Raw genomic sequence first — 12,252 nt, 5'->3', positions numbered from 1 at the left:
CAAAAGTTGAATCTAGGCCTGGGGGGGGGGGGTAATGGTTAAGCAGACAAAGGCATTTTCCATGCAAGCCTCACAGCCTGGGTTTCATACCCAGGACTCACATGGTAAAAAGAGAGAACCAACACCCACAAGTTGTCCTCCAACCTTGCATGAGCACTAGACCTACACATATGTACACACACACACACACACACACACACACACACACTGTACTGACTGATTTTGTGTGTCAACTTGACACAAGCTAGAGTTATCACAGAAAAGGAGCCTCCGTTGTGGAAATGCCTTCGTGAGACCCAGCTGTAAGGCATTTTCTCAATTAGTGATCAAGGCGGGAGGACCCAGCCCCTTGTGGGTGGTGCCATCCCTGGGCTGGTGGTCCTGGGTTCTATAAGAAAGCAAGCTGAGCAAGCCAGGGGAAGCAAGCCAGTAAATAACATCCCTCCATGGCCTCTGCATCAGCTCCTGCTTCCTGACCTGTGTGAGTTCCAGTCCTGACTTCCTTTGGTGATGAACAGCAACATGGACGTGTAAGCTGAATAAACCCTTTCCTCCCCAACTTGCTTCTTGGTCATGATGTTTGTGCAGGAATAGAAACCCTGACTAATGGGGTTGGGGATTTAGCTCAGTGGTAGAGCGCTTGCCTAGCAACCGCAAGGCCCTGGGTTCGGTCCCCAGCTCCGAAAAAAAAAAAAAAGAAACCCTGACTAAGACACACACACACACACACACACACACACATTCACACTCATATATGTATATATAAACAGGCTTGTAAAGTACACGAAACAAGTGATAGGTTATAGTTTTTATATTTCATTTAGACAAGTTGCATACTGTCACGATAGCTAATCTTCACTGTCAGTTCCCTGGGATTTCAAATCACCATGGAAACACATCCCTAGGAATGTCTATGAGGGTTTTTATTTCAGGAAGAATTAATAGAACAGGGAAGACCTCCCTCACTCCCATCCCTGAATGAAGGCAACACCATCCCCATGACTTTTACCCTGGGCAACAGGAGAAAATTAGGTCACCAGTATTGTCTTTTTGTTTCCTGACTGGATACAATGTAACCAACTGCCTCTAGGTCCTACCAACCTGACTTCTTCACCAAGGAGGATGGCCGCCTTAAACTGTGAGCTAAAACAGTCCCTTCTTCCCCTAAGCTGTCAAATATTGTTGACCATAGCAAAGAGTAACTAATGCAAACATCTAGTAGGCTTCTGGTATACCTTCAGGGAGAGTGAGGCAGGAGTGTGACTCTGAGTGAACTAGCTCGCCGATGCTCAGGTAATGTCACTCCCAAAGTGTCCACAGCCTACTCCTCGAACCTGCAAACATATTGTGATACTTGGAAAATGGAAATTAACATATCAGGTGGGTTTATGATCACATCAGATGACTTCACGATAAATTATCTTAGACCATTTAGATGGACCCGGAAATAATCAGGGGGCCATCTGTGTAGAAGAAGGAGCAAGAGCCTGAATCAGAATGAAAAAGCATGAGGAAGACTCAACTTTACAGGTTTGAAGATGAGAGAAGGGATCACCAGCCAAGAAATGCAAGCTCCTTCTAGAAGTTGGAAAAATGTTATTGTTTCCATCTTAAGTCCCCCTCAAAGGTCCAAATGCTGAAGCCTTGGTTAGTAAAATCTCTCAGAGGAGGGGTGTGGTAGATGAAGTTGTATCATTGGAGTCATGCCTTTTAGGGAGCTATAGAATCCCTGACCATTCTCTTCTCTTTGCTCTGCCAACATTCTCTACCATGACGTTCTTGCTTTGCCTTAGCAATGAAGCCAAGTGATCAACGGCTGAAACCATGAATCAAAATAGGGTTTTCCTCCTTATTAAGCTGATTGATCTCAGGTATTCTGTCTTAGTCACAGAAAGCTAAATAATGCATGAAAGGAAGGGGGTCTTCCTCCAAAGCCTTCGCCAAAGGATACAACACACTCAGCAGCATCTTGATTTTAGTGTACTGAGAGCTACTTAGGATTTCTGATTTCCAGAGTCCAGATAATAAATTCACGAGGCTGAAGGCAGGACATGTGTAGCACATGTTACAGCGGCAAAAAGAAAGGAATACACAGAGTAGTGCAAGAGATAAACGTATAGCCTACAGGAGGAGTTGGTGACGATAACAGTGTGTGACCAATTGTCTTAGGGTTTTACTGCTGTGAACAGACACCATGACCAAGGCAACCTTTATAAGGACAACATTAAATTGGCGCTGGCTTACGGGTTCAGAAATTCAGTCCATCATCATCAAGGCAGGAACATGGCAGCGGCCAGGCAGGCATGGTGCAGGAGGAACTGAGAATTCTACATCTTCATCTGAAGGCTGCTAGCAGAATACTGGCTTCCAGGCAGCAAGGATGAGGGTCTTAAAGCCCACACCCACAGTGACACACCTACTCCAGCAGGGCCACACCCTCTTAATAGTGTCGTTCCCTGGGCCAAGCATATGCAAACCATCTCACCAGTGTACACCATTAGCTCAGAGGCAAGAGATAGGACCCTATTTGAGGGGCAGAGAAGAAGAGAAGTCCTCTTAAAGAACTGTTAAAACTACACTTTAAGAACGAGCAGGAATTTACCAGGGTAACGGAGGAATTAGTAGACGGTCAAGAGGGAGCAAAGGGGTGGGAGCTAGGATGGGGAGAATCGTATAGGCAAGGGGAATTAAGTGAGAAACTGAGGTCAGGAGAGAGCACATCACAGAGGGTGAAGACAAGAGAACATTTAGGAACCTCTAAGAAACCTGAAATTACAGTATTGTGGGAAGGGAGGGGAAATAAGGAAGGAGTGGTGGCAGAACAGATCCGGTAGAATTGAGCTCTGGAAAAAAAAAAGTCTTTTCCCATTGGAATGCCTATGACCTCTTGGCACCTAACAATTAGCAATGTTTCAACAGCAATCCCATTCTATCTCATGATTTATGGATCAGAAAGTTTGGTAGGCTCACCTGGGCAACCGTTTTGCAACTGAGGTCAATGGATGCTATTCAGCTAGACTCAAGCTAGAGCAGTGGCTCTCAGCCTTCCTAATCCAGGACCCTTTAATGCAGTTCCTCATACTTGGTGACCCACAACCATAAAATTTTTTTCACGCTACTTCCTGACTAATTTTGCCACTGTTATGAATTGTAATGTGACTATCTAAAATTCAGGATATCTGATATGCAACCCCCGTGAAAGAGTCGTTCGACTTCTAGTTTGCTCATGGCTGGTGTGATAAAACACACAGGTGAAAGGCAACTTGGAAAGGAAAGGTCAATCAAGGCAGGAACCTGAAGTCATGCCAGCCTGCTATTACACACAATATTACCTCCAACCAAAGAACTCACTCACAGCCAAGGAAGTACAGCAGAAACCATGGATGCCTGCTGGCTCATGCTAAAACTACACTGACTTTCTTATACAGTCCAGGACCGCTAGCCCAGGGAATAGTGCTGCCCACAGTGGACTGGAACCCTGCCACACACATCAATTAATAATCACGCTAATCTCCCACAGACACACACACAGGACAGTCTGATCTGGGTAATCCCAGTAGAGACTCCTTTCTCAGGTGACTTTAGCTTGTGTCAAGTTTAGTCAAGCTAGCTGGGATACCGTAACCTGGCATTCTTATTTCCAATTGCAACCCTCCCCTGTGTGACCTTCCACACTTTCTGTATTTATCTACCTGACATAATTATTTCACTAGTTTATTCTCTCTCTCTCTCTCTCTCTCTCTCTCTCTCTCTCTCTCTCTCTCGTTCTCTCTCCCGTTCACTTACACATACACACACACACACACACACACACACACACATACACACACACACACACACTCAGAATGAGAGAAAAATATTTTGTTGATCACTGTTATACAAGAGTGGTGTCTGGCTCATAAGGATGATGGTGGTGGTAGTGGTGGTGGTGGTGGTGGTAGTGGTTGTGGTAGTGATAATGATGATGGTAGTGGTGGTGGTGGTGATGGTGATGGTGGTGGTGATGATGGTGGTGATGGTGGTGGTGGTGGTGGTGGTGGTGGTGGTGGTGATGGTGGTGGTGGTGGTGATGATGGTGATGATGATGATGGTGGTGGTGGTGATGGTGGTGATGATGATGGTGATGGTGGTGGTGGTGGTGATGATGGTGATTATGATGATGACAATGACAGACATGGTTATGCATAGCTTGCAATCCCAAGCACCAGGGAGAATAGTAATACAGGAAGATCTAAGTTTGAGAACAACCTGAGATACACTGTAAGCTGTGCTGTGAGTTCCAGGCTGCCCTGGGATGTATGGAGAGATCCTGTCTCAAAAGGAATACCAACAAAAAGTGCAAAAAATCCTTTTTGAAGTAATTCTATTGGAATAAGTATAAACATATAATCGTTGGCACAGAGAAAACTCAAACAAGATTAATTTAAGCTGCAGTTATGTAGAGTTCACTTTATAGCGCTGTGCCAAGGTAAATAAATATTGTTCACCCCGGTTGTTTACAGTGCTAGGATTCAAGAGTGTACTTATTGATAAGGTTCCTTTCCCAGACATTGAATGGTAGGTAGTTTTAGTGAGCCTCATTTCCTGTCTCGGTTAATAAAACAATATTTTGTTCCCTCACTCCCCCTGACACTGTGTGTGCACACAGGCATGTAGAAATCACAAGTCGATGTTGAGCGTGTTCTTCAAACATTCTACAGTTTGTCCCTCAAGACAGGGTCTCCCTCTCAACATGGATTCTCTAGTTCCTCAGCCTAGCTGGCCAGCAAGCCTCAGGAATCCTGTCTCTGCCTCCCTAGAACACTGGAGTTGTAGGTGGACGGTGCCGTGCCTGAGTCTTTGTCAGTACTGCGGATCCAGCCGCAGGTCCTCCTGCCTGCACAGAAAGCACTTTACCAATTGAGCCATCTCCCTCAGCCCAAGAGAATGCTAATTTAATGCCAAGTTTGATTTCGGAGCAACAGTCACTCCATGCTGTGTGGTATTTTCTGCAATGGCTTATTTTATTCTTCTGAAGAAGGGGGGGGGGCTTTTTATTACAAGGGAGGGGGGAGATGGGGAAAGGGGGACCCTGAAGATGAAGATGAGGTGGAACATAATGAAAGGAGCTAAGGAAGAGGAGGAGATTGGGGGGGGGAGGAAGAGGAGGAGAAGAAGTCTCATAGTAGAGAGCTTTGTAACTCGTGGTGCAGTAAATGGACTTCAACCCAAAGACTGTTATGGAATGGTGCCCTGAAAGCTATTTATGCTCTCCAGACTCTACTGTCAGGGAAACATCAAAAAGCCTCCTGGGGTCTTCTCTACTTAACTGAGGCATCAATCTGACTCATTAAATTGACTGCAAAATTGGCTAGTTCCCAAGAAACATTTTCTTTTCATTTGGAAACATCAGTCATCTCTGACTCACCAGGAAACGGGCTTGTGACTGCATCGCTCAATGCAAAGGCTCTGTACAATGAGCTTATTTGAGCACTGGCTGGCCTGGCCCCTTGCTCTGTAGACCAGGCTGGCCTCAGACTCACAGAGATCTGCCTGCCTCTGCCTCCCACAAGTGTTGGGATTAAAGGGGTGTGCCACCATGCCCAGTTTGAATGTCCTTTTTTTTAAATGAAGAAAAATGTAGTTCTTCAGGCTTTGCGGGTAAAACGGGGCACTGGGGAGATAGTCTACTTAGTAAAGGGCTTACTGTGCAAACATGAGGCCCCGAGTTTAATTTCCTGTTCTCACATACAGAGCTGAGAGTGGTTCTGCTTGCCTGTAATCTAGTACTGCGGAAGAAGGCAGAAGGGGTTCCCTGGACTCACTTGGCCATTCTGCCTGGCCAAATCTTTGAGCTCCAGGTGATTGAGAAAGACACTCCACATCGACCTCTAGCGTACGCGCGCACGCACGCACGCACGCACGCCAGAGTAAAGGAAATGTTGCCCTTTCTATTCATACAACCCCTGCCCTCGCAAAAGTTCTGCATATAAAATGAAGTCTCTTTCAGTGGTGCAGACATTGCCGCCTTTTTCCTAACACAAGAGGGAAACGGAAAGCCTGAAGCATCCTCTCTCTCCAGAGCAAAGATCAAAGGGCTGAAGGAACACGGGGCCACTGAAAGAGAAATATTTTTAGACAGCTTAACTCCCCGAGGAGGAACAGATGTCCTCTCTCTCCTTTGCCCTCCCTCTGTTACAAAGCAAGCCCACTACTGCGTTATTACAGCGCAATCCAGGGAGGCGCAGGGACCCGGGGTCTGGATGAAGAGCCTTGCACAAAATGGCCTTGGTTTTAGAGGTCATCATTCCACTCTCCGCTAGGTCAACCGCCATCTCCCGCTCTGCATCTGTGCTGAACTCGAGTCCTCGGTCAAAACAAACAAGCAAGGAAACATTCACCTGCAATGTCCGTACACGTTCCACACAGCTTGCAAACCAGATTGCTAATGTGTTAGTCCTTATTGGGTGTTATGATAGAACATGCACTTACTTTAAAGCAAATGGAGCAAACGGAAGTTTACTCGGGTGAATTAAATATGATGATGTCATCCGATGAAGCCCCGCCTTCATTTTCACAACAAATTTGGGAGTTGCTTTTCCTTTTCTGAGTCTGAGCTGTCTCCAAGATCAAGACTTCACCTACACATGCTGTCTGAAGCCCTGATGAAAGACTATTTTATTTACCAGCTCTTTTCTGGCTGACTTTGATGAGAATCCAAAACTAACCCAGGCACAGCTCCCTCAGTGTGAGAAAAGGCATCTGTGAAAAGCATCATGAGCCTGTGGGGCCAAGTGCTTTTCATCCAAGATCCAGGACAAGCCAAGCCGTCAGCCTTCATCACCTCCGCTCAGCAGTGCGAGGAAGGTCCTAGTTAGTTCAATAAGGCAAGAACACAAAGTAAAAGGCATCTATATCAGAAAGGAAGAACAATGATTTTACAAGAATTCACATACAGCCACGCGAGCTCGGTGCGGTATGTGAGGTTAGCAACATTGTATAACAATGTAAACTACAAAACTTGCTTGTAGTTTTATGCACTAACAATGAAAACTGAACAGCCAAACTTTAAAACAATAACCATTCAGAATAGCATCAAAACCTAGAAAGATTTAGGGGCTGGAGAGATGACTCAGCAATTGGGATCACTGGATGCTCTCCCAGAAGACCTGGGTTCAATTCTTAGCACCCACCCACTGGTAGCTCACAACCATCTGTAACTCCAGTTCCAGGGAATCTGAATGCCCTCTTCTGACTTCTGTGGATGCCAGGCATGCGCACGGCTCACAGACGTTCATGCAAACAAACCACTTCCACACATAAAATAATTATGATTTAAAAATTTAGCATAATAACGGGAAAATGTAAGATATTTAAAGATAAATCTACCAAGTGATTCTTGGCAGATATTGGCAAGTTGATTCTAAGTAACTGCAGTTCCTTTAAGACACACACACATGGGGCTGGGGATTTAGCTCAGTGGTAGAGCGCTCTCCTAGGAAGCGCAAGGCCCTGGGTTCGGTCCCCAGCTCCGAAAAAAAAGAACCAAAAAAAAAAAAAAAAAAAAAAAAGACACACACACATGGGGTTGGGGATTTAGCTCAGTGGTAAAGCGCTTGCCTAGCAAGGGCAAGGCCCTGGGTTTGGTCCCCAGCTCCAGGAAAAAAAAAAAAAAAAAAAAAAAGACACACACACATACATATCCAATAAGGATTTGCCGAAGCAACACTACACAAAGAACAGGGGTGAAGGACTAATGCCATCATAAAATCCTAGCAATAAAATAACATACTACTGTTGACATCAGTATAAACAAAGAGACCCAGGGGCTTGAATGGAAACCCCATATTCACACTTATATGGGCATCTAGTCGTTAAGCAAAGGAACAAAGACAAGGGCTGCAGAGGGAACCAGACAGTAAAGTGTTTGTCATACAAGAATGAAGACCCTGGATGCCACACATGCCAGGTAGACCCTGTAATCTCAATGCTCAGGAGACAGAGACCGGGGACCCCCAGAGCAAACTGGGCAGTTCAACTAATTGAGCTGGCAAGCCCTGGGTTCAATGGGCAGACCCAGCTTGAGCATGAACAAGGAAGGCAACTGGTGTCAACCTTGGGCCTCTACATGCTCACCCACACAGGCACACCTAGACACATGGGAGCACACGTGCACACACAGATGGATAAAAAGTTTAAATTAGGGCTGGAGAGATGGCTCAGTGGTTAAGAGCACCGACTGCTCTTCCAGAGGTCCTGAGTTCAATTCCCAGCACCCACATGGTGGCTCACAACCATCTGTAATGGGATCCGATGCCCTCTTCTGGTGTGTCTGAAGACAGCAACAGTGTGTACTCACATACATAAAACAAATAAAATCTTTTTTTAAAAAAAGTTTAAATTAAAAACAGACACAAAGGTAATACAATTCGGAAGGGCAGTCTTTCTCAGATGAGATGCTAGAACAATCTGATGACCTGTATGCGGGAAGAGCGTTGGATCCAGTTCACCCCGCAATGAATATAAAGAGGACCTCGAGAAAAGTTTCATGACTTTAGATTAGACAAAGACGTCCCGTAGGGAACAATACGATGTGATTTGTTTTAAAAACCACATGCCCGCTTGGCATGGTGGCACGTGCCTTTCATTGCAGCACTCGGGAGGCAGAGGCAGGAGGATCTCTGTTAGTTTAAAGGCCAGCCTGATCTACATAGAGATCAGGGACAATTAGGACTATATAGTGAGACCCCCATCTAAATAAATAAATAAATAAATAAATAAATAAATAAATAAATAAATAAATAACCATGTGTTTCTGCCACTGTGTTTCCCTGCCCTAGTACAAGAGCCAAGCAATTAGGATCTGAACCTGTGAGCCAAAATCAATCTCTCCTGATTCAAGTTGCTTCTGTCAGGTAATTCAGTCAAAGCAGCATGAGCACAAGGAATATGATAAATTATTCATGCAGTGAATTGTCTATGACGCATGAGAGATGTTCTCCTAATAGAAAAAGGCGGGCCCTCAGAATATGAAGAACACATAACATTTTTGAGGTTGTGATTTTTTTTTTCAATATTTTGGGGCAGGTCGCTTGCTTGTCTTTTCTTTGTCAGGCATAGGGCCTCATGTAGGCCAGGCTGGTACTGAACTTTTGATTCCCCTGCCTCTACCTCCCAAGTACTGGGATCACAGGCTCATACTGCCATGTCCATCTCTTGGTTGGCTGTTTCTAAGGGATTAGAAATAAGGTAGCCAGCAGAGAACAACCTGTCTAGTGCAGAGATATCTGTGTTACAAAAGAAGAGGAAAGGGGGGCTTGGGGATTTAGCTCAGTGGTAGAGCGCTTGCCTAGGAAGCGCAAGGCCCTGGGTTCGGTCCCCAGTTCCGAAAAAAAGAACCAAAAAAAAAAAAAAAGAAGAAGAAGAAGAGGAAAGGGAAGGGGGTGGGGCGAGGGGAAAGAGACAAAAGAGAAAGGCAGGCAAGGGTTGACCTGAAGAAATCTCTGGAAGAACTCAGAAGCAGTAAGTGAATCTGCACGAGAGTAGCAACTATGTAACTTTCCCCTTTGTGTCTTGCGTCTTCAAAGTAAAATGTTTGCCTCGGGCTCTTGTTTGAACACTAGGTCCCTAGCTGGGGGCATCGTCTCCGAAGCTTGTGGAGTTGTCAGGTGATAGAACACAGCTGGAGGAAGTGGGTCACGGGGGCGGGTTGTAAGGGTTAGAACACAGCTCGACTCCTCAAACAGAGTCTCTGCTTCCTGATTGGTAGAGAGATGTGGGCAGTCTCAACCACACAGTCCTGCTGCAGTGAACGGATGCATGACCTCCCCCGGGGGATGAAGTGCATCTCCTCGAACCCTGAGCCACAATCAATCCCTGCTCCCTGAAGTCGCCTACCAGATATTTTGTTACAACGCTGAGAAAAGTAACTAATGTGATGTGGTTTTTTAAGTTCTTACGTTTCCAACCATGTGTACGTGTTATCTATTCCAAATGTATCGTTTATAATTAATAAAGAAGGAAAAAATGGAGGCTTATACTTCTTACAACAGGACACACCAGATATTCTAAAAATCCTTTGCCCACAAAACAAAATTGGCAGTGCTAAATATACTGTGATCACAAAATGTACAACCAGACTGAGTAATTTTCAACCTCCAGCCAAGAAACCTAAAACATAAGCAAGGAGATTCACGGTTTGGACGAAATAATTTAAATGTTTTTTTTTTTATTTATGTGACTGTATGAGTGTATCTCGTGTATATGCTTATAGAGGCCAGAAGAGGGCACCAGATGCCCTAGAGCAGGAGTTAGAGACGCTAGTGAGCTGTCCAATATGGGTGCTGGAAGAGGAACTCCTGTCCTCTAGAAGAGCAGAAAGTTCTCTTAACTACTGAGCCACTTCTCCAGCTGTGGAATAATATAATTTAAAGGCTTGGTCCCCTAGACAATGGAGAGAGTCTCGAATTCACACTCAGCCATCCTAATTCTTTTTAAGATCTATTTTTATTTTTATTTTATAGTTATCAGTGTTTTGCCTGCATTTATGAACTTACTCCACCATGCAGTGCCTGTGGAGGCCAGAATAGGGCACTGGATTCCTCCAGAAATGGATTTAGAGACAGTTGTGAGCTGCCGTGTCCTTGATGGGAACAGAACTTGGGACCTCTGGAAGAGCAGCCAGCGCTCTTCACTATTGAGCCACCTGTCTTGCTCAATGAAAGACAGGCCACACCCATGCCTTCACGTTCTTTTTGAAGCTTGACAAAACATTTATCAAAACAGATCAGTCCAGGTACACACAAATGCATTTGGGCCATGGGTAGAATCACAACAACAACAAAACAACAAACAAACAAAACTAGCAACTATGTCCCTTGCAAAATCTAAAATCGACTTTAAAAATATCAGTAAGGACTGTGGGTACTACAGCCCCTAGGTGAGTTCCGGAGGATGATGAAGGAGACTCCATCGCTCCGATAGTACAAGTGCCCACGTCCACTGGCATACCAAGTGACACAAAATCAAGAATTCTAGCAAACTGGAGGAACCTCAGAATGGGTCAAGAACGGAGCAGTGGCTCCTTTCCCTGTCTTGCAGAGCAGCCTGGCACCTCCCCTTAGTGACAGTGGGCTGATTGGCTACTCCGGAGCTCTTGTTGATTCCGCATTGGTCCAAAGGCTGCATAAAAACACTCGCTGCTGTGCAATACGGTATACCTGCGTTCCGAGGCTGGTCTCCCAAGTCTGTTTCTCAGGTTTGTGACTCCGCCTCTCTCACCCACTCCTGGACCCTGGTTTCAGCCTAGGGTCTCACTATGTAGCCCTGGCCTGGAACTTTCTATACAGACCAGGCTGGCCTCAAACTCACTTTGCTTTCTGAGTGCTGGGATTAAAGGCGTGTACCAGCATACCTGTCTGAATATTGTTTCTTTAGAGCATATTGTCAGATAAGAAAATTTAATTTATCCACTGTGCCAAGAGTACCAATGTCCTGAATAACTCGAAGGAAGTGCTTTCCGTGTGTCTCCAAAAAGCTCACTATTTGCTTCAGGTTCTCCTCACGTGGTTTGGTTTCATTTGGCTGTGTTGGGGATCGAACCCAGGGTCTTGCTCGTTCTAGGCACGCGCTCTACCACTGACCTACTGTTTTATTTTGAAACAACACTTTACTAAGTTTCCCAGGCTGTCCTCTGGCTTACACTTTACTGCCTGCGTCTCCTGAGTAGCTTGGATGACAGGCCTGTGCCAGCCTTGGCAAGAAGTTTTAAGCAGTTAATTTTATATTTGGTTACGGAAGTCCCCTTGCGTTACCATCTGACTGAAGATTCTTGTTGTTAAATGCCTTGAAATCCACTAAAAGATGGATTGACGTGAGGCAGGAGAGCTGGTTCATTGGTTAAGATTCCTAGCACTCACACGCAGCTCACCGCCATCGGTAACGCCCCTTCCAGGGGATCTGGCGCCCTCTTTCGGCCTGCAAGAACACTGCATACATGTAACAAACAGAGTTTGCAGGCAAACTACCCATAAACATTTATTTAATCAAAGAAAAGGAAGTACTTGGTCTTGAGCGCTAAACATTCTTTTGTTACAGAAATGAGTATTTTCAGTTTAAAAACAGACACTTTAAAAATGTTTTCTTCACTCAGTAAAGCAAATAGGAAAACAGAGGGTAGAGAATAGACATTGGTATTCTACAGTTTTCTCTCGTTAAGGCGCTGATTGGGAAACCTTGGCCAGGAGCTGGCTGACACGGTGCTCTGCTGACCAT

Source organism: Rattus norvegicus, chromosome 10 (assembly GCF_036323735.1).
Source record: "Rattus norvegicus strain BN/NHsdMcwi chromosome 10, GRCr8, whole genome shotgun sequence".
Lineage (NCBI taxonomy): Eukaryota > Metazoa > Chordata > Mammalia > Rodentia > Muridae > Rattus > Rattus norvegicus.
The sequence above is the reverse complement of the archived record's forward strand: the minus strand, read 5'-3'. Positions refer to the sequence as shown.